The sequence below is a fragment of the Pteropus alecto genome, unplaced genomic scaffold (genome assembly GCF_000325575.1).
Source record: "Pteropus alecto unplaced genomic scaffold, ASM32557v1 scaffold98, whole genome shotgun sequence".
Lineage (NCBI taxonomy): Eukaryota > Metazoa > Chordata > Mammalia > Chiroptera > Pteropodidae > Pteropus > Pteropus alecto.
The window spans coordinates 9,143,361-9,169,115 of record NW_006443570.1 but is presented as its reverse complement, the minus strand read 5'-3'; the positions used below and the strand labels follow the sequence as shown (position 1 = coordinate 9,169,115).

Sequence of the window (25,755 nt, the reverse complement as noted above, 5' to 3'; positions counted from 1 at the left end):
TAGCAAGGTGATATAATGGCTCACATATCATAGGTGAGGACTCTGAGCATCTGACATTGTCTTTCTCCAAGTTCATACAACTACTATGTGGTGTAGCCAATACTCAAACCTAAATACTCTGGCTGCTAGATTCTTTATACATTTTAAAATCATATTTTAACTGAATCTGGATGTTCACTGTGATTATAGACTGATGGAGAGATGGGAGAAAATAAAAAAACACCAAATCTAATCAATGTACTACATACTTGAAACCTTATAGACTGATGGAGAGATGGGAGAAAATAAAAAACACCAAATCTAATCAATGTACTACATATTTGAAACCAATAATAAAATTAAATTAAAAGAAAAAAAAAGAAGAATAAAAGTAAGCCAAGGCCACACAAATGGTAAGGTGACTGGTTTAGTTGACAGACTATAAGCTGCTAAACTAGAAATAATTCTTAAATATAGGTAGGCTAGTATTCATAAGAAAAAATGAGTCAGAGGGTTCAAGCAAAAATTATTTACCATCTCAGAATTCAGAAATTTCTTAAACTTCTATTGTAGTTCTGCATACATGATGGAATTTTGCTGTGCATGCTCTTACAGTGAGAAAGGTTAACTTTTCACAAATTACTATTACCAAGATTTTTATAATTACTTCTCTAGAAGGTAGAATCTTTTAAAATGGAGGGGAGGGGGAGAAATTATGAAATAGAACAGTAGAATTGGAAGAGTTCATGTTCATTTCACTCAGTAACAGGGGCATAATTTTGACTTTTTAAAAAATTCGAGCATGTACTGAATAACCTCAATCCCAAATACTTATCAGATACATTGGCCATCTCTGTCACCCACATTTGCTTAACCTCCTATTCTCTGGCTACTGAAACTGCTCCCTCATAAGTCATTAAAATTCTTCCCATTGCAAAATCCAGTGGCTTCCCCATTCTACATCTTCTCCAATGTCTTCTCTGTAGCAGTATCGAATAAAGATATTACAAGTATTTGAGAGGATAGAACCAACAGGGCTTTTGAGACAGAAGAGAAAAAAAATTAAACTTGGGTCTATGGCCATGCTACCTGAACAAGCCCGATCCCGTCTGATCTCGGAAGCTAAGCAGGGTTGGGCTTGGTTAGTACTTGGATGGGACACCACCTAGGAAGACCAAGTGCTGTAGGCATAAAAAGTAAAAAACTAAGGGATTGTAAACTGACAAGGTCCTTGCAATCTGTGATGTCAACCAAGGGTTGCCTCACCTAAAAAAAAAAAAGAAAAGAAAAGAAAAAGAATTAAACTAGGAACACAAACTCCTGGCATGGATGGAAACTGGATGGATAGTGGTGCCATCCACAAAGATGGGTGGGGCTGAGGCAGGATGGGCAAATGAGAACTTCAGTTGGAAAAAGTGAGTCATGTGTACACACTTTATCTTCTTGAGTAAATCAGAAGCTTCTTGAGGGTAGCAGGGTCATAGGAGTTTTTTTTTTTTTTTTTAATTTCTCCTTGTATCCAAATATTCAAATCTCTTTCAACATGTTCTCTCTCTGGTATATTTTGGAAAAGATCTTTGGTCTCAGATTTACTTCCACCAAGAATGTCTGGACCAGTGTTCTTCTGATGATAATGCTGTTAGTGTAGCAAGAATTTCAGCTGATAAAGAGGAAAATAGAAAGTCTCTAAATCCTACTATTCCCAGAAGTCTTTAAAGGTGAAATAAAATTTACTGCAGAGTTGTTACAGTAAAAGAGGAATTACAAAGTAGGAGAAACCAACTTCAAACTTAAGGTTAAATATGTCCATTTTTATAAAAACAATGCAAGAGACCAAGATAATTTAAAACCATGATAGGGAAAGCTCTTCATGGGCATAAGCTCTACTCTTTAGCTAGCCTGACTTTCCTGTCCTATGATCGGCTCTTTCTCTCAGAGAGAGCTGCTTTTGTATTAAAACTTTTCATCACAAACAACCTCACTTCTTAGGGATCCTCCACCCTTTTCCCAAAGAGGTGATTATTTAGCATCTCTGTCCCAACCACAACAGCCTAACACAGAAACTTACAGCAATTCTTCAAGGTCTCATTTACTTCCCTTAGCATACTACCTAGGGGAGAGGAAGGGAGAATGAAAGAGATGACAGGTACTCTGACAAGACAGTCCAAGGATGGGCTTTTCTATTCCAATAGAATGAACATCTGAAGGTAGACTTTGGTACTCTAAGTGTGGTCCCTTTTGATAGATCCCTAACAGTGCAACATCCAGATATGCTTTCTCTCTCTTCCTAGTTTCTAAGCAAAAAAATACTGGTTCAAAGGCATTTATAAGAATAAGCATTAATATCTTTAAAAATGTAGCTTAGACCTGAATATAAGATCTGAAATAATAAATTGCATAGAAGAAAACATAGGAACTAAACTCATGGACCTTGGGCTTGAAGAGGATTTTGTGAATTTGACCTCAAAGGCAAGGGAAGTAAAAGCAAAAATAAACGAATAGGACTATATCAAACTAAAAAGCTTTGGCACAGCCAAACAAACCATCGATAAGGCAAAAAGACAACCATGTGAATGGGAAAATACGTTTGCAAGCAATGTCTCCGATAAGGGTCTAATATCCAAAATATACAAAGAACTCATATGACTCAATAACAACAAAAAAACAAACAGTCCAATTAAAAAAAATAGGCAGAGGACCTGAATAGACACTTCTCCCAAGAGGACATACAAAAGGCCAACAAACATGAAAAGATGCTCAACATCGCTAGCTATTAGGGAAATACAAATCAAAACCACAGTGAGGTACCATCTCACACCTGTTAGAATAGCTGGTATCAACAAGACAAGAAATAACAAATGTTGGAGAGGAAGCGGAGAAAAAGGAATCCTTGTACACCGCTGGTGGGACTGCAAATTGGCACAGCCACTATGGAAAACAGTATGGAGGTTCCTTAAAAAACTAAGAATTGATCTACCATTCGATCCAGCAATCTCTCTACTGGGAATTTACCCCCAAAGACTTGAAGACATATATCCAAAAAGATAATTACACACCAGTGTTCATAGCAGCATTCTTCACAGTGGCCAGGACATGGAAGCAACCAAAGTGTCCTACAATAGATGATTGGCTAAAGAAGCTGTGGTACATATATACAATGGTATATTACTCAGCCATAAGAAGAGATGAAATACTGTCATTTGCGACACATGGATGGATCTTGAGATGATCATGCTAAGCGAAATAAGCCGGACAGAAAAAGTTGAACTCCACATGATATCACTTATATGTAGGATATAAACCTAAAAGCAACAAATGAACAGGACAAATAAAGACTCATGGACATGGACAATGGACTAGTGGTTACCAGAAGAAAGGGGAAATGGAGGGAAGTAGATGGGGTAAAGGGGGTCATATATATGGTGACAGAAAGAAATCTATGGGCAGTGAATGCACAATGCAATATATATATATAACCTACTGTTGAATTGTACACTTACAACTTATTGGATTTTGTTAATCAATGTCACCATAATAAATTAAAAATAATGATAATTATTAAAACAATAAAAATAAAATAAGAATAAAAATACACATACAAATGTAGTCTAGAATCTTATTAAGAGAGCGAAATATTTTCCTATGCAGAACACGATCTTCAAAGACCTAATCAGCAAGGGAAGGGCATTTTATGCGTACAAAGATGAATCAATCCTTTTGTTCACCCCTTTTTCTAAATCTCATACAAAGGCAGTAAAAGAGTTTATTAGCCTCAAATTTAAGTAATCTCCCCACCACACCTGTGGGCAGGATGGAAGTGGTGGTGGAGGATAGAGGGAATAATTGGCTCTTCTGGTTCGTTCCTTTGCACTGGTGATATGGCACAGGGAAGATAGGCTTAGTGTTTAACCGTGGAAGCCACAGTAGACGTCAGCCATTTAGATACTGGTCAGGAGCTTGGACTACATATTTCTATTTCAAAATAATTTCCCTCTGGATCTGAAGGACATCTGTGTTAAGTCAAACTAGCTCCCTCAGCAACCATGCTGGTTCCTGGGAATATTCTAAAGACTTCTGCAAATGCTTCCCAAATTGGTGCAGGACTCAGAGCAGGAAATGATGATGATGATTTAGCATCCAGTGAGAGCCCAAGATAAAATAGATGCCGACCTTGGTCCATAGTTTGCCCTTTTCCCTAAAGTCACTTTTCCAGACTGCCTTCCAGTGAGTCAGGCCCCTCTCCTCTGGCTCTTTTTTTTTTTGCAACTCTCACTCCCTCGGCTTTGGCGTCTTTTCCTGTGTCTCCTTCCTGTGCGTTGCCATAGCGTTCGCACATGCCTCCATCTCAAAGCTAGCCACCCCGTAGTACAGTTTATCCACCTGCGTGTCTGTCTTCCTCGCTCACCTGTGAGCTCCAGGAGGGCGGGGAATTCTCTGCATTTTACACTCCTTCCCATGTTCCTTTCCTTAGCAGTGCAGTGGGAGGCATATGTTAGACACTCAGTAAATGCTCTGTTGAATGGACCATATGTGATAGCTCAGGGTTGTTTTCAACTGCTCAGCCTGAGGCAATAGACAAGAAGCATTAAATGATATTTTTCCTATTAACTCAGTTTTTGGGGGGAAAAGTCAGAAGCATTTTGAAAAATCAGATATTTTTATAAGCTCTGTTCAAAAAGAGTAATTTGTCTAAATTTAATCTGACTCTAAAGTTTTCTGGAACATCTATTAAAAGCTGCGATCGTTTTTTGCTTTTCCCCATTTCACCCTTTCACAATCAGATTACTAAATCACCCTGAGACTTTTTTTGCTAAAGTACTCGGAGGCCCTCATGCTCCCTTATTCTCATGCTCCCCAATGGCACTTGTCCTTCCTTTAGGCCCTTAAGTGTAGGTCATTGGTTTGGGAACAGAGGCATGAGGAAGCACTTAGAACCCTGGAGCCCGAATAGGGAGTTGCTTATACCAGCTGAAACAATCACAGGATCCAGACTGGAGACAGCGGGCGGAAAAAAAAAAACCAACTCTGTCCCATTCAGCTGGCTCTTCATTCAGCCTGGGGTGGTGGAGGGTGGCTTAGTTTGTGAATCTAGTTAGCAGCAGCATTCCTGGAAAACTGGCCCATTATGGAGCTTTCTTGTGAACTTCATCCACCTGTCATGCTGGGCTTTGGAGGGAAGCCAGGACAGGCAGGAAATAATAGGCTGCAGGATACCGGTGTGTGTCAGTGGCCCCGACCCTCCCATTCCTGAACACAGATGAGCTAGAAGCCTGGAGGCCTCACTGTGATGAGCTTAGGAGGCCTCAGAAAGACTCTGTGAGGGAGGGGTAGGCCCAGAAGGGATAATGGAGCTTTTTAAACTCACATGTGGGCTGCTCTTTGGGATTGCAGCATCATCTCTGCAGGGAAATGGCCCTGGCTCTTGCTCAGACACGTCTCTTTGTTCTCCCTGACCTCATCCTGCATGCAGAAGGCTGAGCCTCAGTTCCAAAGGACAATGTCTGGGTCCTTCCCACCTCCACATCCCCCCACCCCTTGGCCTTTCTAGTCGGTCAGAGAGCTGGCTACAATGACATCAACTGGCTAGAATTACATAAAACTTCCCTTTTCAACTCCCAGACTCCTGGATCCATATTTTGTTTTGTTTTTAATTTCCAAATGATTTCCCTTTGTCCAGCTGGGTTTCCCCCCTCCCCACCCCGATCTCCGTCAGTTTTCATTTCCTATTTTCCATTAGCAGGTTACAGGCCATGAGGGGGAAGAAACATGGGTTCTCAAGGAGCTGTAACTCATGAAGATAACCAACACTGGGCAAGTTGAAAATACTTTACTCGAGAGGCAAATAACCCTTAGGTGCTGGGAGGGTCATATTAAAGCAGCATCAACTTTCTGTTTGGGGGAGAAAGAAGTTTCAGACAGTTCCTCTTCCTTATGAGTCTTCTCACAGTCAATTCCAACTACAGGTGATGAAGGTGGGGAAAAATAGGTATTTACTTGTACATCTGGACTCTGGGGATGGACTCTGGGGATAGGTGTTGTTTATAGATTTGAAATTAGCAAGACCACAGGTCAGAGTGTCTCGAATTCTAACATGTCTCTGAGTTGGCAGGAGATCTTAAGATGCTGTTGCTTGGGGAGAGGGCCGAGAGTCTACATTTCTAACAAGTTCCCAGGTGATATCAATGCAGCTGGTTCTCAGACCACACTTTGAGTAGCGAGGCACTTGGGTTTTTGGAGAGTTATCCCAAAGAAACATGGATATAAAGCTATATTGGGGCAGGAAGTTTTCATTTAAGAAGGAGGATTGTGTAATGGAAAGAGGACTAATTAGGAGCAAGGAAACCAGGGCTGTATTCCAAGTTATGCAACAAGTGAACTGGGTACATTTGGATAAGCTAGAACATCTCTGAGCTACAGTAAAAGAAGGAGGTTACACTAGGTTAGATAGTTCTCAAACTTTTCCTATAGTTCATGTGTTTGGAAAGATTTTGTCCACTAAGGACATCACAAACAACAGAATTACCCATATGGTCCTAAATTAGACAAATGAATAATGTCCATTTATTCTTTTTAAACTTAGGAAATTCATAAGGTCATAAACAGAAACACCCATGTGGAAACCTCTGGATTTGATGGTGTTCAAGGTCCCTTCTTAACAGTGATAGCCTATGATCTCACTGATGAGCATAAAAGGAAAAGAGAGGTAAATTTTCATTGTGTATAAAGTATAAATTTCTATCAGCAAAGGTTGGTTTCCTGCTGGATATGTCATTGAGGAAAGAAATTGAATCTCTTTCCATGAAAATCATTAGGAGAGGATAGAAAAACCTCAAGCTAAGCTGTTAAAAGGATGTTTCTGCCGAGGAGCGGGAGAATGACTGCGTGGTTATGCATGTTCTGAGTGCTACCTGTCTCGTGTTTCTCAGTTACAGACCCAGCAGGAGACAGAGAACCTACTCAAATCAGGATAACTTCAGGAGAATCCATGAAGTGTCCTTCTATGGGTATGGATGGGCTTCTTCAGAGATTGTAACCATCCAAGGCTCAAAGGTGTGACAGGAGAAGCAGTTAGGAAATCCCAGAAGGATCCTGCTCTACTTACCCAATTCACAGCCCTTTCCCCACAACGTTGCATTGGCACCTTTGTCGTGAATTAGGTGACTATGCATTTCCTATGTGGGTCAATTTCTGAATGTTTTCTTCTGTTTGTAATTTTTCTATCCTTGTTTCAATATCACACTTTTTAAAATTCCTATAGCTTTACAATACTTGGTAGTACAAGTCCTCCAATTTGGTTCTACTTAAAGACTTAGTTCTTCTTGACCCTTTGCATTCAAATATATTTTTGAATAAGCTTGAAAGTTCCACAAAAATACATGTTGGAATTCTAATCGGAATTGTATAGAATCTATGGGTTAATTTGGGGAGAAGTCACAATATTGAATCATTCGATTCATGATTTCCTTATGTGCTTACATTTATTTAGGTCTTTAATTCAGTTCTGTCAAGTCCTTTTCAGGTTTTTTCAACTCAAGGTCTTCATAAAATGAGCTGAGAAATGTTCCCTCTTTATCGATTCATTGGAAAAATTCTGTTTATTCTCCACATCTTTTTTGTAGTGTTTGTATAAGTACTTTTTGTTTTTCTTTTATCTTTAAATTATATTGAATTCTATCTGGTGCTATTTGATGATGGCTCCCAAGGTATTATTTTAGTCAATCAAAAAAATTTTTTATAGCATCCCTATGCTATAAAATGTTTAGTAAGTTCTTTCTGCTTTCACATTCTCATTGTTCTAAACAAGAGAATATTGCTTTGATTCCTTAGGGAGTGTGATTTGCTTGGGAATACTGCTAGCTATGTCTGTGAGCTATAGCTGCATTTTAGGTGGTATGTTCTTTAACATTTATGTTATAGAACTTCTTTATAGGCTTCATATTGATTTTATCCTATTTTCTCAGTCTGAAAGAGGAATTGTTTATCTGCCTATCTATCTATCATGTATGTATGTATGTATGTATGTATGTATGTATGTATGTATGTATCTAATCTATCTAGTTTTTCTCACTGTCTACCTGAAACTTCTCTCAGACCTTAAGCTAATACACTGGTTAACTACGAATTTCTATTCCTAGTTCAGTAATTAAAATGCCATTTAAAATTGGTAATGTTACTGTTATTCTTCAAAGTTTTGGCCTTCACATTTTCCTTTCAGAATCGTGTTTTGTTTTAGTTTAAATCTGCTCCATTTACTCTCTGGCAACTTATAAAAGCAAAAGTTTACTTCTTTAGATCATTCTTTTCTCATAATTTAACATATCTTTCTTGACTATCAAAAGTTTGCTTAATCTTCAACTACTTTTGCCAATTTATCAAGCTTTCAAAAAATCGATGAGAATGGCAAGATCTCTTCTATGTCACTAGTTCTGTTACACATATGTTCCATAAATCCTGTCAGTTCCGCTTTTTGTCTTTTTTAATAAGTAGATTCAAGTCTATTGGAAATTTGAATAAAATAAATACCTTTCACCTTGGTCTCTTTTGTAAACTATTTTTTAAATACTTGACTTCAGAAATTTCTCATTGCTTACTTCTGACTTTCTCCCTCTTTTCCCACATGCCCTTGACGTATCTTTCCATCACCATCCTCATTGTGGTGTTCAAGAAAGAGTCTATGTTCTTAATAACATCTCTCTCATTCTCTTTGGTGGCATGCTAATTCTTTTTTATTTTTTATTTTATTTTATTGAGATATAATTAGCGTATAGCATTGTACGCATTTAAATAGAACATGATTCCTCCCATTTTACTGCCAGGATCATAAAATTTCCAGTGAATTTTTCAGCTTTGATTCACCTTCCAAATATAGGTCATATGGTTTTATACATATCTCTTCTCCCACCATGCCTAAGAGTTATAGCTTCTTTTACCACTTATTACTGTGAAGTATCCCATACTCTGTTTCTTTTGAACTCTATTTCTTTTTAAGGTATTAAGTGTTCCTCTTTATAGCCATTCTTGTATGTTATACTAAAATTACGTTCGGTATTTCTTTTCTCAGTGCCTTTGCTCTCATTTCTTATGAACTGTTATCGGACTGGCAAATCCTTACTTGAAGTTGGACTTGTACCATCTTCATGTAATTTTAATCAGTGCTTTAATGCTTCTTTTGAATTCTTTTCCTTACATCCTCCTACTTGACTTCTACTACCCCTTGGATTTATCTGAGATTCCATGTTTCTTTTCTATTAGATTAACATTCTCTCCTTCTGGGTCTTGGTTCTAATTACACTGAATCAGAGATTCAGTGGGGAGCCTGGACAACCAGGTTTGGAAACAGAAGAGGAACTATCGACTATCAAGGTGCTGTTGAAATGAATGAGATCCAGCCTTTTTCTCAGCCTTTTGTCTATCCCCTCAAGATTTAAGATTCTAAGAGACAGAGTCTGATTGGCCAAGCCTAGGTATCATGGAAATTTGAGAAAGGATCTGGTAGAAATAGCCTCCAGCTTCCATATAGGAAAGGAAAGGAATGATTTCTACATTTATAATCGCATGAAGATCATGTACGATAGGAATGAGTGATTCTCCAACAGTAGATTGTTGTGTTGTCAAGAAGGGGAGTGAACAGGAAGGGAGATTACGGCTGGTGAACAACAGCCGCAGCCATAAAAATGTAGGTTCCAAGTACGGGCTTTGAGTCTCCTGTCTTCTCTTTCTTTTTCAAATCAAGATAGATGCTCTCCATTCAGTTGGGCAAGCATTACTGGCTCAGTTCTTTTAATTCCCCTGTCTTGAATGCTTGACACTAGATACTGTGCACCTGCCAGTGCATTGGAAAGAACAGAGATTTGTGACCTGATAAAGGTTGTTTAAGCCTCCTGAGCCTCGTTTTTATCACCCACAAAACTGGGACATGCTTCATATGTTTTTGTGAAGATTATTAGTGGTAAGATACAGTGCTTGACACATAATAGTGATCCAACAAAATGTTGATTTCCCCTCTTCACCTCTTCTTTAGACAATCTCCTGAGTGATTTTCACATTCATCAAGGCAGTTATTCATAATCTCCTTCCACAGAAAGCCCTGCCAAGGCCTTGTTCTCCACGTCATAAATGTTTTCCATTCTTACCCTTTCTACACAGATTATTTACTTGGCATGCCTCTGGGTGTCAGTTCTACTAGCTAAAACTTCTCTGTCCCTAATGGAAACAACACAGCAGGTGTATCCTCTCCTGTCACCATGCTACTGCTCGTGTATTTTTCAATCCAAATCTCAAATCCATCTGCTAAATTTACCATGTGCACCCCTCACGTTACCTCTCTAAGTGACTTGTGGTCTTTCATAAAGTTAGATGATGCTCTCAGAGCTATTGTCCTCTTTTCTTCTGAAATGGGCTCCAAATTAAGTTCGGTTTCTCCTTCCTGGGCCTTTATATCAAACTCCTTACCTAGGAACTGGAATTATTGAAAATATGGTCTATCTTCTTAAAAAATAAATTCATTGTCAGAATCAGTATTATGCATTTATTCTCTAGCTAGGCTATAGAACAGGAGATACCTTGGGTATAAAATCCTTATAATAATAAAAGGATTTTAGTGTCTATTAATTGGTAGGAGCACTTTGGTTATTACAGAAATGTTCCTGTGTTCCAACTGCTTACAATCTAGTGAGGTATGAGAGACATATAAAAATAGGCTGACTACAGTATGATAAGTGGGAACACAATGTTGGTGTGAGACTGTGGTAGGAGCACTTTGGTTATTACAGAAATGTTCCTACGCTCCAACTGCTTACAGTCTAGTGAGGTATGAGAGACATAAAAATAGGCTGACTACACTGTGATAAGTGGGAACACAATGTTGGTGTGAGACTAGGCAAGGAGGTTGAAACTGGATCATGAGGATGAGTGGAGGTGAACTGGATGAAGATATGGGGAAAGGTGATCTAGACTGAAGGAAGAATGTGTGCAATAACACAGTATTGAGAAATAGCACAGTACGGTTAGGAAATTGTGAGTAATCCAGTGAGTCTTTAGTGCATAGGGTTACGGTTTGGATGAGAAGGCTCGAGCTGATAGGGCAAGGGTTAGTAAACTAAGGCCCGCATGAGGGCTGCCTATTTTTCTAAGTAAAGTTTAATTGGAACACAGCCATATCTAGTCATGTACATATTGTCTGTGGCTGTTTTCTTGCTATGATGGCAGAGTTGAGTAGTTACCACAGAGACTATTTGGCCTTCAGAGCAGGACATATTTACTATCTGGCCTTGTACAGAAAATGTTTGCCAACCACTACCGCAGGATATGAAACAGTCTGAGCTTGATGACCTTGAAAGCCACACTAAAGGATCTAGACTTTATTCAGAAGAGCAATGGGAAGGCTGATGCAGAATTTTAAGCAAGGAAATGACAGAATTACTAGATTTCTGTTTTAGGAGCATCGCTTTGTCTACATATGAAGAACGAGTTGGAGGGAGCAAATTTGAAGGGAAGGGTACCAGCTGGAAATTTATTGCAATAATCCAAAAAGGATTGTGAAAGTTGTGACCCCTGAACTAATGTATGACCAGAACTGTGATGGAAGATATTTATGGAAGTTAATAATAGTAGCATTCTCTTTTCTTAGATTTTCCTTCTGTGACCTCTCTTCTTTTATTTCTCCCTTCATGTATCCTCCACATTTTTTCCCAGCATGACGCCATTCACATTTTTTTAATTAAATTTATTGGGGGTAACATTGGTTAATACAATTATATAATTTCAGGTGTACATTATAATTTGACATCTATATATTCTATTGTGAGATTACCACCCAAAGTCCAGTTTCCTTCAGCTACCATATATTTAATCCCCTTTACCCACTTCACCTTCCCCATACTCTCCTATATTTGACCCCCTTTACCCATCATCTACCTCCCTCCTCCTCCCCAACCCTCACATTCTGGTAACCACTAGTCTATTGCCCATGTCCCTGAGTCTCTGTTTGTCCTGTTCATTTGTTGCTTTTTGGTTTATATCCCACGTATAAGTGATATCATGTGATTTTCTACTTTTTCTGTCCGGCTTATTTCGCTTAGGATGATTATCTCGAGGTCCATCCATTTGTTGTCACAAATGACAGTATTTCATCTCTTCTTATGGCTGAGTAATATTCCATTGTATATATGTACGACAGCTTCTTTTGCCAATCATCTATTGTACGACACTTCAGTTGCTTCCATGTCCTGGCCACCATGAAGAATGCTGCTATGAACATCAGTGTGCAAATATCTTTTTGGATATGGGTTTTCAAGTCTTTGGGGTAAATACCCAGTAGAGAGATTGCTGGATCGAATGGTAGATCAATTCTTAGTTTTTTGAGGAACCTCCATACTGTTTTCCATAGTGGCTGTACCAGTTTCCAGTCCCGCCAGGAGTGTATGAGGGTTCCTTTTTCTCTGCATCCTCTCCAACATTTGTTATTTCTTGTCCTGTTGATAACAGCTATTCTAACGGGTGTGAGATGGTACCTCACTGTGGTTTTGATTTGCATTTCCCTAACAGATAGTGAAGTTGAGCATCTTTTCATATGTTGACCATTTGTATGTCCTCTAGGGAGAAGTGTCTATTCAGGTCCTCTGCCTATTTTTTGACTAGACTGTTGTCTATTACCACACATCAAAATTAACTTAAAATGGATTAAGGACCTGAATATAAGATCTGAAACAATAAAATGCATATAAGAAAACATATGAACTAAACTCAAGGACCTTAGACTTAAAGAGGATTTTATGAATTTGACCTCAAAGGCAAGGGAAAGAAAAGCAAAAATGAATGGGACTACATCAAACTAAAAAGCTTCTGCTCAGCAAAAGAAACCATTAACAAGGTAAAGAGACAACCTTCTGAATGGGAAAATATATTTGCAAGCAACGCTTCTGATAAGGGCCTAATATCCAAAATATACAAAGAACTCATACGACTCAATAACGACAAAATAACAAATGATCCAGCCATTCACATTTGATACAATGCCCCTTGTCAAAGTCAAGCAGGAAAAAACTTCAAGAATCTGTGTGTGTGAATTTCTATAGCTGTGCTCTTACTCTTGTGGCGTTTCTCTTCCCAAATCTAAACCACTGCATTATGGCCACAGAAGCCCTCACGATTTTTCTTCTCATCCCTCTCATCTTAGTCTGGCTACATGGGCCACTGCAACAGTTTCTGGAATCTCTCCGTATTTCACAGCTCACCTGAAGCATCGTGTTGCTGCTGCCCCAGTATGCACCATCCACCACTGTGTTCAAACTTTTGAAGTTTGAAAGACTGTCTTCATTATCTTAGTAATAATGTATGATGAGACTATTCTGAATAACGTAAGATGAGACAGGTTAAGTTACTTACCCAAAGCCACAGCAAATCAGTAGAAAACCAGGTTTCCCAATTCTTTACCTTGGACTCTTTCTGGTTCACTACATCTAACAGCTGTAAATTCCTGTCCCAATTAAGGAGATAAAATAGCAATCACCATTTCTGCTCTGTGATCCTATCCAATTTGATCACTTGAAAGAAGTTTGTAAATAGCTGTCCCAGCTACCTGACTATAAATAGATAGTTTTCTTAAGAAATTCCACTGACTAGATCAATTGCTTCCTGATGCTGAGATCCAACTGGTAGTGTTAGAAACCATCCGGAAAACAATTATGAAATAAAGGAGAGGTTAATACCCAGGCTGAAAGTAGAAAATTTCAGGTGATATTTTAGCTTTGAAATATAAAAAGTTAGGTATTTTATGATTTTCATTTCATATTGTTTTGCTTTTTAAATATCCAAATTTCCCAGTTAAATCACTCACTTCAAGATATGGTCTCATAACCCTATTGTAACCCACAAAAATGTCATGTTTATCAATATCATTTCACAGCAATTTCAATAATTTACCTCTGCTACGAAAGAGTCACAGGTGGCACACTAAAGCCAGATACTATCATTTTTATAGCACTGAGTTTAAAAATGATGTGGCTATTGCTGAAAAGCTCGATTCCTTCTAGTCAGTTCCACAATAAAGGTCTGTGAGGGACAACCACCAACCCTGGTTGTCAAGGGCAACCATGCTGCCAAGAGCATGGTCACCAGGAACAGGCACCTAAGGGCCTTGATCTGGTTATGGTCTTCTAAAGAGGCACAGTCTATTCAATTTAAATTGCCACATGTGGCTATTCAATTTAAATTACTTAAAATTAAATAAAATTTAAAATTCAGAAAGACAAGAGATAACAAGTGTTGGCAAGGATGTGGAGAAAAGGGGACCTTTGTATACTGTTGATAGAAATGTAAATTAATGCAGCCACTATGGAAAACAGTATAGAATTTCCTCAAAAAAATTAAAAATAGGACTACTATACAATCCAGCAATTCCACTTCTGGGCATTTATCCAAAGAAGAAAGAAAATCACTATCTTGAAGAGATATCTGCAACCCCACATTCACTGCAGCATCATTTACAATAGCCAAGACACATGAACAACCTAAGTGTCTATCGACAGATGAATCAATAAAGAATATGTGGTATGTACATATATAATAGAATAGTATATGGCCATGAAGAAGAAGGAATCCTGACATTTGGGACAACATAGATGGACCTTGAAGGCATTATGCTAGTCAGACAGAGAAAAACAAATACTGTATGATCTCACTTATATGTAGAATCTAAATTACAATGAACTTACAGAAACAGAAAGTTGCCAGAGGTGTGGATAAGGAGCAGGGAAAATAGAGAAATGTGGTCAAAAGTACAAACTTCCAGTCATAAGAAAAGTAAGTTCTGGGATGTAACGTACAGCATGTGACTATAGATATCTATACTATATTGAATATTTGAAAGTTGCTAAGAGAATAGATCTTAAAGTTCTTATCCCAAGAAAAAATTTTGTCACTCTGTGAGGTGATGGGTGTTTACAAAACTTATTGTGGTAATGGTAAGTTTATATCATTATATCAAATCATTATGCTATATACCTAAAACTAAAAAAAAAAAAAAAAGTTATATGTCACTTATATCTCAAAAAAACTGGATAAAAATAAATAAAATTAAAAAATTTATTTCTAAATGATTTTATAATTTTTGTCAAAAAAAAAAAAATCCATTCCTTAGTTGCACTGGCAACATTCAAGTATTCAATGACCACATGTGTCTTGAAGCGGGCAGATGTAGAACATTTCTCTCATTGCAGAAAGTTCTCTTGGACAATGTTGTTAGAGAAAGGCAGGATAGAGAAATGAAATGAAGAATTCTTCAGGGAGAGAAAACTTTACAAGTCTTGGTCACAGCACAAAAAAGCATGGCACAGTGGTTGGGAAGAAACATGAATGCTATTCTAGTTTCAGCCTATTAGAAGCTGTGTGGTTTGAACAAGTTGCTTAAGCTCTCTTCCTTGTTTTCCTTCTCTATAAAATGTGAGTATTGATTGATGTGATTTTCCTATAAGTCTGTTTTGAGGATTAAATGAGACCTTGTACAAAGGGCTCTTAGCATGATGCCTGGCACATGGTATGTGCTCAAAATACGATAGTGATTGTTCTGAAGGTGATGTCATTTTACCTAATAATTACTGCATACTTAGGTTATTCTTTCTAGTATATTGGACTTACTTTTGAGCTTAGAAGACTTATCTCAGGGTCCCAGGAATCTTGGAATTTTAAAAAATGGGATGATTATTGGGGCAGCAGTAAAGAGAAACTAACAATTGATGAGCTCAGTGACAGAAAGGATTTCAATCAGCTGTAGGCAACAGAAAACCCAACTAACCTGTGACTTAAACTAATAAAAGTTTTATTTTTGGGATCTGAGGGTGGGGAGGGGGTCAAGGAAATTGCACTGACCAAGACTCCTTCTAGCTTTCTGCTCCACCATCTCTAGTGTATGGCTTTCATCCTTACAGCTGCAATATGTCAACAGCTTCTTTCCCATATTCCTGGAAAGATAACATGAGGTTCACCTTTTTATTAAGGAAAGGGTGCCTCCACATCTACCTCCTCCAACATCGCATTGACCAGAAGAACTCTGTGCCACACTAGCAGTGAAAAAAGCAAGAAGAGAGATTTTTTGTTTGTTTGTTTCAGAGTAAACCACATGAAGTTGTCTATATTTGAGCATTTTTAATGGCAAAGAGGCAATTTCACATGGTTCGACCTTAGAGTTAAACACACTGCCACTCTTGACAAAATTGGGGTTCTGCTGGAAAGAAAGAAGGAGAGCTTAGACATTGGGCAGGCAACTCACTAAGCTAGTCTGCCACTAGACCCCACCTCACACCAGGCACCTTAAAGTGTTGCAGCCCCTGAAGGCAATTTTTACATCATGTCTGAGTGAAGAGACTAAAAATTACTCAGTGGAAAGATACAGAACCAAAATGGAAAGCTAGATTTTATTGTTTCAAAGTCCATGTACACCCCTTTATTTTCTCAAGAAGAAATGATGAAAAAGCTCCTTTATAAACAACACAAAGTTAAAAGGAAACAAAGGGTTTCATCATGACAAAGTATGTGTTGCACAATACTATTTAAATCAGCCACAGATGTGAGATTCTTTTATCAGATTATCAGAGGTATCACAACTCTGATACCTCTGGGATGCAACGAGATTGCACATAGTGAAAGGGAAATATATTGGCTCATTTTGTTAGAATTTAATTCAATTTCCATGCCTGCCTCCTTCCCTCATGGGAGAATGATGATCTGGTTTGATGTTGAAAGGACTAGGCAAAACAAGCTTATTGAAAGACAATATTAAAAAAGAGGTGGTGTCAGATTTTTTGTTTTTGCGTGCTTTGCTTTTTTTCCTTAATGGATTTTTTTTCCAAAGGAAGAAACTTGGATGTTATAGAAAATAAAATCACAGAATTAAAAATGCCTTGTCTAAATAATATAAAATGGCTCTCTCTATCTGAGTTATTGAATTCTCATAAGACATATTTTTTCACTCCTGTGGTTTTATTATTTTATTATTCCCATTTTTTTTTCTCTAGCTCTTTTTTGAAATCCTACCCTATGTATTCAGCTGCCTGTTGAATGTCTCACTTGAATGCTTCACAGGGTATCTATATATCAATGGATCTAAAAGTGGCTTCATGATCTTTCTTCTGAACAAAACAAAACATTCTACTCCTAGCATATTTCCTTTTAGTAAATGACAACACCAATCACCCAGTTGCTTAGACCCAAAGCCATCCTTGAATCTTCCCATTCCTTCATTCCCTTCATCTCCAATCAATCTCCAAAGCCTGTCAGTACTACTCCCTAACATCCAAGTACAGATGTGAACTCAGCAAGTGAGGATGCAATTCCAGTTCTCAAGGTAGAGATGAGGACTGGAAATACCAGTATCTAAATGGCTGACGTCTATTGTTGCTTCTATGGACTGGAAATACCAATGTGGGAATCATTGGATATAAGGTGGATAAGCCTATAAGGTGGATAAGGTGAAAGTGAATCAGATCTCCTGGGCATTGAATACAGAAGGCCTTTGACCATCCCTCAGGCATGCCAGCATTCAAAGGGCAAGCAGAGAATAAGTGTCTGGGAAAAGACATTGTAGGGCAACCAGTAAAATGAGAGGGTGTGGTATCACAGAAGCCAAGGGAAGAAAGGTTTCCAAGAAGGGAAAGATGAATTGAATGCTGACAAGAAGTGGGATAAGATGGAGACAGAAGTGACCACTGAACTAGGCAACATAGAGGATTTTGTGACTTTGACAAACTCGAGTTAGTGGAGTCATAGGGGCAAAAGTGGGTTATGAAAATAATAAGAGTGAAGTAGAGTAGACCATTAATAGAGATAAATAACTGCATAGTTTTGCTGTGGAGTGGAAGAGTTAAATAAAATAATAATCGAAAGGGGGTTTGAAGGGAAAAGATGTTTTCATTCTAAGATGGAAGGCACTACAAAATGTCTGTACGCTAAGGGGAAAGGTCCATAAGAGAAAGAAAATGTGATAAGGTAGGCTGTGGGGTATATGAGAATTCTGTACCATCTTTCCAATTCTTCTGTAAATCTAAAATCATTCTAAAATGAAAGGTTTACTTTGGTGAGGGGAGGATGAAACAGAAGAGAGAGGACTTTCAAGAGCAAAATCCTTAAATAGGGGCTGTTCTCCACAGCTTAAGTGGAGGAGGGTAGAGTTGGCTGTCAGTGAATATTGTTCACTTATTAGTAACAGATCGACTTTTGTTACATGTTAGGATATACAAAACTTACATATATTCATTCACTTTTATCATTATAGTCTTGGGAGGAAGTTATTGTGATGCTCATTTTATAAGATGAGGAAACTGAGGTTCAGAAGAGCAAGGCCCTAGCTGAGAACAACACTCCCCATCAGCCAGAGGAACCGGGAGGGCAACGGCCAGGTTTTCCACACCTATTTGCCTGGTATGTGTTTGAGCATATTGGTTTTGTCAGGTTTTATTCAAATAAGGCATTACATCAAAATTTCCTCTGCTGCAGAATGAAGGATATAACAGAGCACATTTAGGGACCCTTTGGATCTAGAGTGTCCTGATTTTTAATTTTGTTCAATATTAAGAGTGAGAAAGACTGGGAGTGCTTGCCATGGAGATAAACATGTGGGCAGCAGAGAGAGTGATCTGAACTCTCCATAACATATTGTCTACCACACATTACTTGGAAGGTCTGTTTAAGCAACATGTACTATGTTGAAATCTTCCATGTTGCTTTATGAGGTGTTGACAGCATCATCTTTGCTCTTCTGCATGTGTTTAGTGATTGTGAATAAAGATGCAATGATGCTGATTCAGCATCTTTTGCCTCTTTCCAAGAAACCTCATGAGAAATAAATCAAAACACCATATCTACAAATGAGAGATCATGTTGAGAGCAACCCACAAGTTCTCTTAGTTATCCAATTTATTTTTTTTTTCAGGCCCTTATCCACTTTCTAGTCTTATTATAAATCCGAAAATCTGAAAAATTTGGGAGAAACTCCCACCTGAAGATAACAATTACATTTCTAAAATATTTTAGGTTCATACCTATAAGGCAGTATAAATGCCTTATTAATTCGAGTCAATTCAACAAGCATGCATCAAGAGTCTGCTAATATACTAGGCCTTACGCTGGACATTGGGAATAGAAAGTTGGATGAGATACAGTCAAAAGGCACTCAAAAGATTCAACCTATCAGCCTAATCTGAAGATTATTGTTCGATGTAGAAACAGCATTATCATGCCTAATAATCTCAACAAAAGTACCATGATGATATAATCAATTATCTTCTATCTTTCTCATTCTTTTACTTGCCAGCATGCCCCCAAGATCCATCTTGCCCATAGACTTCCAATTAAGTTGGGCCAGTGGAAAGCACAGCAAGAAATGAGAAGCTGAGTGAAATATGGAGTCAAGGTATTCATTCCCATGGCTCCCCACCTGCAGCGTCACTGTTGGTTGACAGAATCCTCCAACTGTCAGGTGGCCCTTTCCACACAGCTCCTTGCCTTAGGTCTTGATGATCACTTTCTTCCTCTGCCCCTTTGGGTTTAGGAGTGAGTTAATAACCCCTGTATTATTAGCCCTGAGTACCTGCAATTCATTCCTTATGAATAGCTTGCTACTGTTGCCCATGACTTTGTAAATAGTTCCTTGATTCAACTGTTGATGACCTCACTGAATGTGCCCTCTGTTTCCCATGGAGACCATGACTGATCTGCATATACATCATTTATATTTGTCATAAATGAAGTTCCTCTTTATTATAAGCTGAGGCCCCTTAAGGATGAGCCTCTTGAGATGTGTGTGAGAGAGCCAGAGCAATGAAATCAGAAGGTCCTAAGTTTCATCTCTGGCTTTGCTACCCACTGGGGCATGAAGCGGCCAAGTTAATTACCTTATTTAAATCTGAGTTTTCTCATTTGTAAAATGGAGATGAAAAACATCTATCTCATTGATTTCTTATACATATTAAATGAATAATGTCCATATAGCATTTCATAATTCCTAGAATAGTAGTTTCTGAACATATATTAATCTCCTATACATTGGGGGATTTAAGAGATTTGGGTGTCCCTATGTAGGATTCCTGAGAGCAGGTAAGACACAGCTGCATGACTTCTGTAGAAAGCCTTTCTGGGTATTGCCAACTGGAGTTGACATCTCATTCCACTCAAATACTTGGACTCTTTGTTTGTATTCTTCTCATGGTATGATTCATATTTTGCCTTATATTTCAAATACTGAATGTAATATTCAATGTCTTATATTTATAAATATTGAATATTACATAGTAGAACTGTTATAAATGATATAAATAGATAATATATCTAATATATATTTAGAGAGAGAGGGCTCTTCCTTTCGAAATTAAAATAGTAGATTTATTACTTTTTATTGTAAAAGTAAAGCATGTTCCTATCAAAAAAATTAAAGTAGTAGAAAGGAATGGAAATATCACCAAAATATAAGTATCATTACACAAAAATGACCAATGTTAACATTTGGATACAAATGTCAAATTATAATGTACACCTGAAAATTATGTAACTGTATTAACTAATGTTACCTCAATAAAGTTAATTTAAAAAAAGAATTGAAAAAAAAAATACTTCTGGAGAAACAGCCTCCTCTATGTCTTTCTATGCATCTGTATAGCTGCACACACACACCACATCACCCCCACACACATACACACACATGCAATTTTATACAAACGGATCTTAACCATCATGATATTCTGCCTGGTCCTATCCTTTAAACTGCTTTGAACTAGTCTATAAATACATGGCAATCTTTTCAACTGATGCTATATCGTTTGAAAGAAAGAAGAAATTCTTTCTTCTTAACTTGTTAGCGGGGTCACCATAAATTACTTCCAGCATTTCGAGGCCCTTTTCGCCAAAGCAAAAAACCAGTTTCCTTTTCAATCTGGAGTTCATCGAAGATTCCATATTATATCTATGGGTTGTGCTACAATGTAATTGAACATGGGTGTCGCCACTCTGTAATTTTACACTCAATATCCGTCCTCACCCCACTGTGAGCCTGCATGCCAAGGTCCTCAGAGGCTGAGGATTCAGACCTGACATAGGCCTGAGGAGCCGCAAAGCTCTCCCCACAATTTCATTTGTGATATCCTCGCCTTCTCTCTGCCTCTCCTCCTGAGTTTCTGCAGCCTTGTCAGGTCTGCACCATGCCATACTCTAATCTGAAACTCCGTCCATTCTCTCTTTTCCATAAGAAATCTAATCACAATAGTGTTATATTTAACAAGTTTATGCAGAACATGGGAATGTCATAGAAGTGTGATCACATTGCCTGCCTGTCATTCTTTGCCAGATCTTTGGCTAGCACTATCCTGCTTTGCTGCCTCCCACCTCCCATGCTCCCAACACATGGCTGCCCCCCATACATGCTGCCCACTGGAAGGTGTGTTCTAAGCTCCCTCTCCTGACCTAACTCCGCTACTTCTCTCATAAGCAGAAGACTCACCAGATCAGCCCACCTTCCTTAGACCGGAAGCCAGTTAACCATGTGTCTTCCATCTTGTTGTAAGCTCACCACCTTTTAAACGAGTCCTATTAGAATTCTCTTTGCAGAGGTCTCCCATTCTCTTTCTCTACCTTTTAATGATTCTCTTAAAGCTGAAATGCTTCCAGGAAGCCTATTGGTGTTTTCCTGTTTTCCCCTTGGTGCTTCTTCTTCCTCCTTGGTTAGCTGTATCTGCTTTCTACTCTCAACCACGTCCTCATAAATAGCACTCACCATGCCCTTGGCCAACCTTGCTGGGCTGTGCAGGTCGTTCAGGTCTATGAATATTTAACCCGTGGGGCACTGTTGCCTTTTCTCTGCTATGACTGAAACCATGCTACCCTTTCGCTCTCTTTTACTCCTTTTTCTCCTAATCTGCCCTTGCACAAACTGCTGCATTTGATGTCATGGTTCCACTCACCATCATTCCACATGCTTCCTATGCTTGATCACAGAGAGAAGCACGTTTATTCCTCACACAACCCAGGCCATGGAAGCAGAGAATAAATTATCATTACTGTTTTATAGATGAGGAAAAAGAATCGCTAATTAAATCAGCAAATGAATAACAGGTTCAGGGCTCAGATCTCTCTTCCTGTCTTATTTCCTTTGCCTTTTCCTCCTTCCTTTCTTCCCTCCTTCAAACAAATCTTCATTGGACTTAACTCTGAATCAGGTACTGGGGATAAAATGGAAAGCAAAATAGGCATGGTCCTGACCCTCATATGATACAAAGAGAGGTGAGTGCTTTGACAGAGAACAACAGTGTGTTTTGACAGAGAATGATAGGGAGACATGATTTTGTCAAAGAAATCTTTCTGGAACCAAGACCCGGAACAGAGTTTCTCCACATACACACACATTTGAGAACCACTGACCTAAAGTATGAATATGTTAACAGCAATGGATGGAAAGAGAGTTTTGGGCAGCGGGGACAGTATGTGAAAGGTCCTGAGGCCAAGATCAGCATGGGAAGTCCCAAAGACCATAAGAATCTCGGTGGCTTAATGCACAGAGCAAGAACAGAGAGGGACAATATGTGGCTCAGAGCGAGCCGGGGCCAGCTCACTTTCTGGGTTCTTCCTTATATACCAGGATATCATGCACAAGCATATATATTTGCTGTATTAAAATGTATAGTATTATATATGAGCTAAGTCAAAATTTATACTTGGAAATTTTTATTGGGTTACAAAGTAGCCATTTGAAGTTCAGATATCATGTATTTTCTATTTCCAAAGAATTCTTATGAAGAATATTGTAAGAACTCCACATGTTGTCATGAACTTTCACTGTGTGGGTTTATTACTTTCTAATTACAAAAGTAATAAGGGGTCATTGTAAAGCATTTAAAAATACAGAATGGCAACTTCTCTATATTTTATACATTTTGCATTCTCCTGTTTTACCATTTCTTTACAGAGTATTGCAATTATTTGTTCAAATAAACTTCTACCCCATTAGATCATGAGTTTCCTAAGACTAGGATTGATTCTATACATATTTATATCCCCACAGTGCCTAGTATAGTAGAGGGTACCTAACAGGAATTCCACAAACAATTTTTGAGGTGACTACATGGCTGGATAGGTGAAATGGAAAATAACCCTAAGATGTAAAATGCTATGTCTAATGATAATGTGGATCAGACGAGGAAATTTGAGGGTCAAAAAGATCATACAGAAGATTAAAAAATACAGCAGAGAGAGGAAGAGATTAAAATAAGGAAACAATAGGGGTTATGAAAAGGAGAAAGGAAAAAACAGATTGAGAAATTTCTGTGGGGGGAGTGACCACTTGAATGTAAAGAGTGAAAAACAGAAAATAGATGAAAAAGGTCATGGTACTTTAAGCTTAGACAACTGCATGTATTTGTCTTATTAGGGTATTGGGCAAACATGGGATAGAGGAATAGATTATTCTCACCTCAGCATGTCAAATCTGTAGTGACTGAGAAATATCCAATTAAAGATGTTGAGAATATACATGTGAAGTTCAAAAGAGAGATGGGAAATAGAGGGAGGTCATTGTCTCTGTTCAAATAGTCCTTTTAGCATAATTCCATTGATCTCTCCACAAAGAAATTATCAGTGTCTGTTTCCACTCTAAACTTTTAAGGTCCTTGCAGTCAGATATCTTATCTTCTTTGTAGCCCCAATGCCTAGCTCATATAAGTTGTTTGATGACTAATCGTTGAACTTATGATTGGCCGTTGAACTCTGGGAGCCATAGGCCAAAAATAGGTATTTGCTGAAGCCATGGGAGGAGTGAGAGTTTCACAATGACTGAGGAGACTAGAAAGAACTCTCCTGCAACACCGACAGCCACAAAGGAGGAAAAGAACCAGAGACAGAAAGAGAGCCAGAAGGGAATGTTTTCCAAGATTCAAAGAAAGGAAGGAGTTTAAAAGAGGAGACTTTGGTGGTGGTAATGCCTTCAAGATCAAATGAAATAGGGACCTAACCCACTGGTTTGGCATTCGGAAATTAGGAAGTCACTGATGACTTGAGCAAGAACAATTATTGTGAGATGAGTTTAGTGAATTCAGAATGAAACAGATAAGTAAATATGTATAATGAACATACACTAATGTTTTAGACATTTATTAGAAATGTAAGAAATAATAGCTAGAAAGATAAATGATATTAAAGGAAGCTTTAAAAACACTATAATTAAACATATTCATAAGTTGAGGGAAGGAACCAATGACATTAAAGGAGCTGAAGATACAAGCAGGGAAGTCTGTAGAACATTACTACATTTCTACACTCTTAGGATTTATTGAAAGTATATCATACATATATATACACACACACACGTGTGTGTGTGTCATATATAGATGTATCTACTAGCAACTTAATATTTTTCTAGAAACTCTATTTTGTTTGTTTATTGGCTCATACCCACCAAAATAATTGAATTGCTAAATCACAAGCTAGAGTCACTGAGATGTCTTTTAGTGTCATGTTGTTGGAGAAAACCAGATCACTTCTCAGACTTTAATGAGACTTACTGCTAATGAAAACATTTCTCATTTTTGTGTCACCCTTTTCTTGTTTCTTGTAGCAATGAGAGATTCCCAAGGAGAAGCTGACAATATTATCATCACTGAGCCCTGTTTCAACATGATCACAAATAGCAGCCCATTTTATTGCTTACGTCACCCAGCAAAAGAGCATGTCTATTGGGATTTGAAATTATTATTAATTTTGGTGACTTTCAAAATACTATTAGGAATATTATTGTTTACACTAGGATCATGACAGTCTTCAAATTGGTCTCTACTTCATCTTAAACCTTACATTTCATCATTTGTCTGTAAGTTTATTCCACAATATTTTGAAAGAATTGACTAACTGTAGCCAATGTTTATATATTACTAAACTCTTCCAGAATGTGTCTTAAATCTGGTGTTATAATCAGCCAGCTTGAAACAAAATGACATCTGAGAGCGTCTTTTATAATGCACTGAATAACATCAAAAGCTTATCTAATTAATATTACTATGGTAAATATTTTTATAAATGATTTTTAGCTCTCCTTTTGTGATTCAGGATAAGTTAGTAAGGTAAGGTCAAAATATTCTCTGGGGTTGACTGAATTGAATGTCTTTTCCATTTCTCTTCTGGGTAATAGGGTTATTTTCCAACAATGTTTTGTTCTGTTGGCTCAAAAGTAAATAACATTAAGCTTTTTACCATTTTAATTTGTTCCAGATATTACATCTTATTTTAAATGACAGGACTATTTTCTTTAACAGAATAAAGTTTCTTTAACAGAATAACAGAATCAGGTTGGTTTATTCTGTTTCGAGTTTAAAAAATACTAAGCGTGTACTCTTTTATTCCCAATATGCAGTGACTAGACCCATTGCTTAACTTTTGAATTCTGAACTGGAGCATAAGTTCTTCTGGAACAAAAGTATAATGGGTTTCAATAGAACTTTAAGCCAATTTAGGATGACAGAACCGAGCTTTCCATAACCAACCTGTACCATAGTATCCATCATTGATTTTAAATAGTTAACACAATATAGAAGCTTCCCCTCAGCTACGGAGACCACAGGGCTAGCACAGTAAAAAGGTACCAGAGGTGAAATTTTAGCTCTCAGTGAACCAGAAATTGAAACACCCTCAAAACCATAATCTAATCAACCTGCACGCTTGGTCAGGCTTTAGAATAATCAGACCTGTCGTTGCTACACAAAAGGCTGCTGTTAAATGTCAATCTTTCTATCACCAACAGGAAAGTCT

At 37.9% G+C, this 25,755-nt stretch overlaps 1 pseudogene; it reads left to right on the top strand.

Moving 5' to 3' along the window:
* The first annotated feature begins 1,051 nt into the window (after nucleotides 1–1,051).
* On the top strand, nucleotides 1,052–1,169 carry LOC112473220 (annotated as a pseudogene).
* Nucleotides 1,170–25,755: the final 24,586 nt, after the last annotated feature.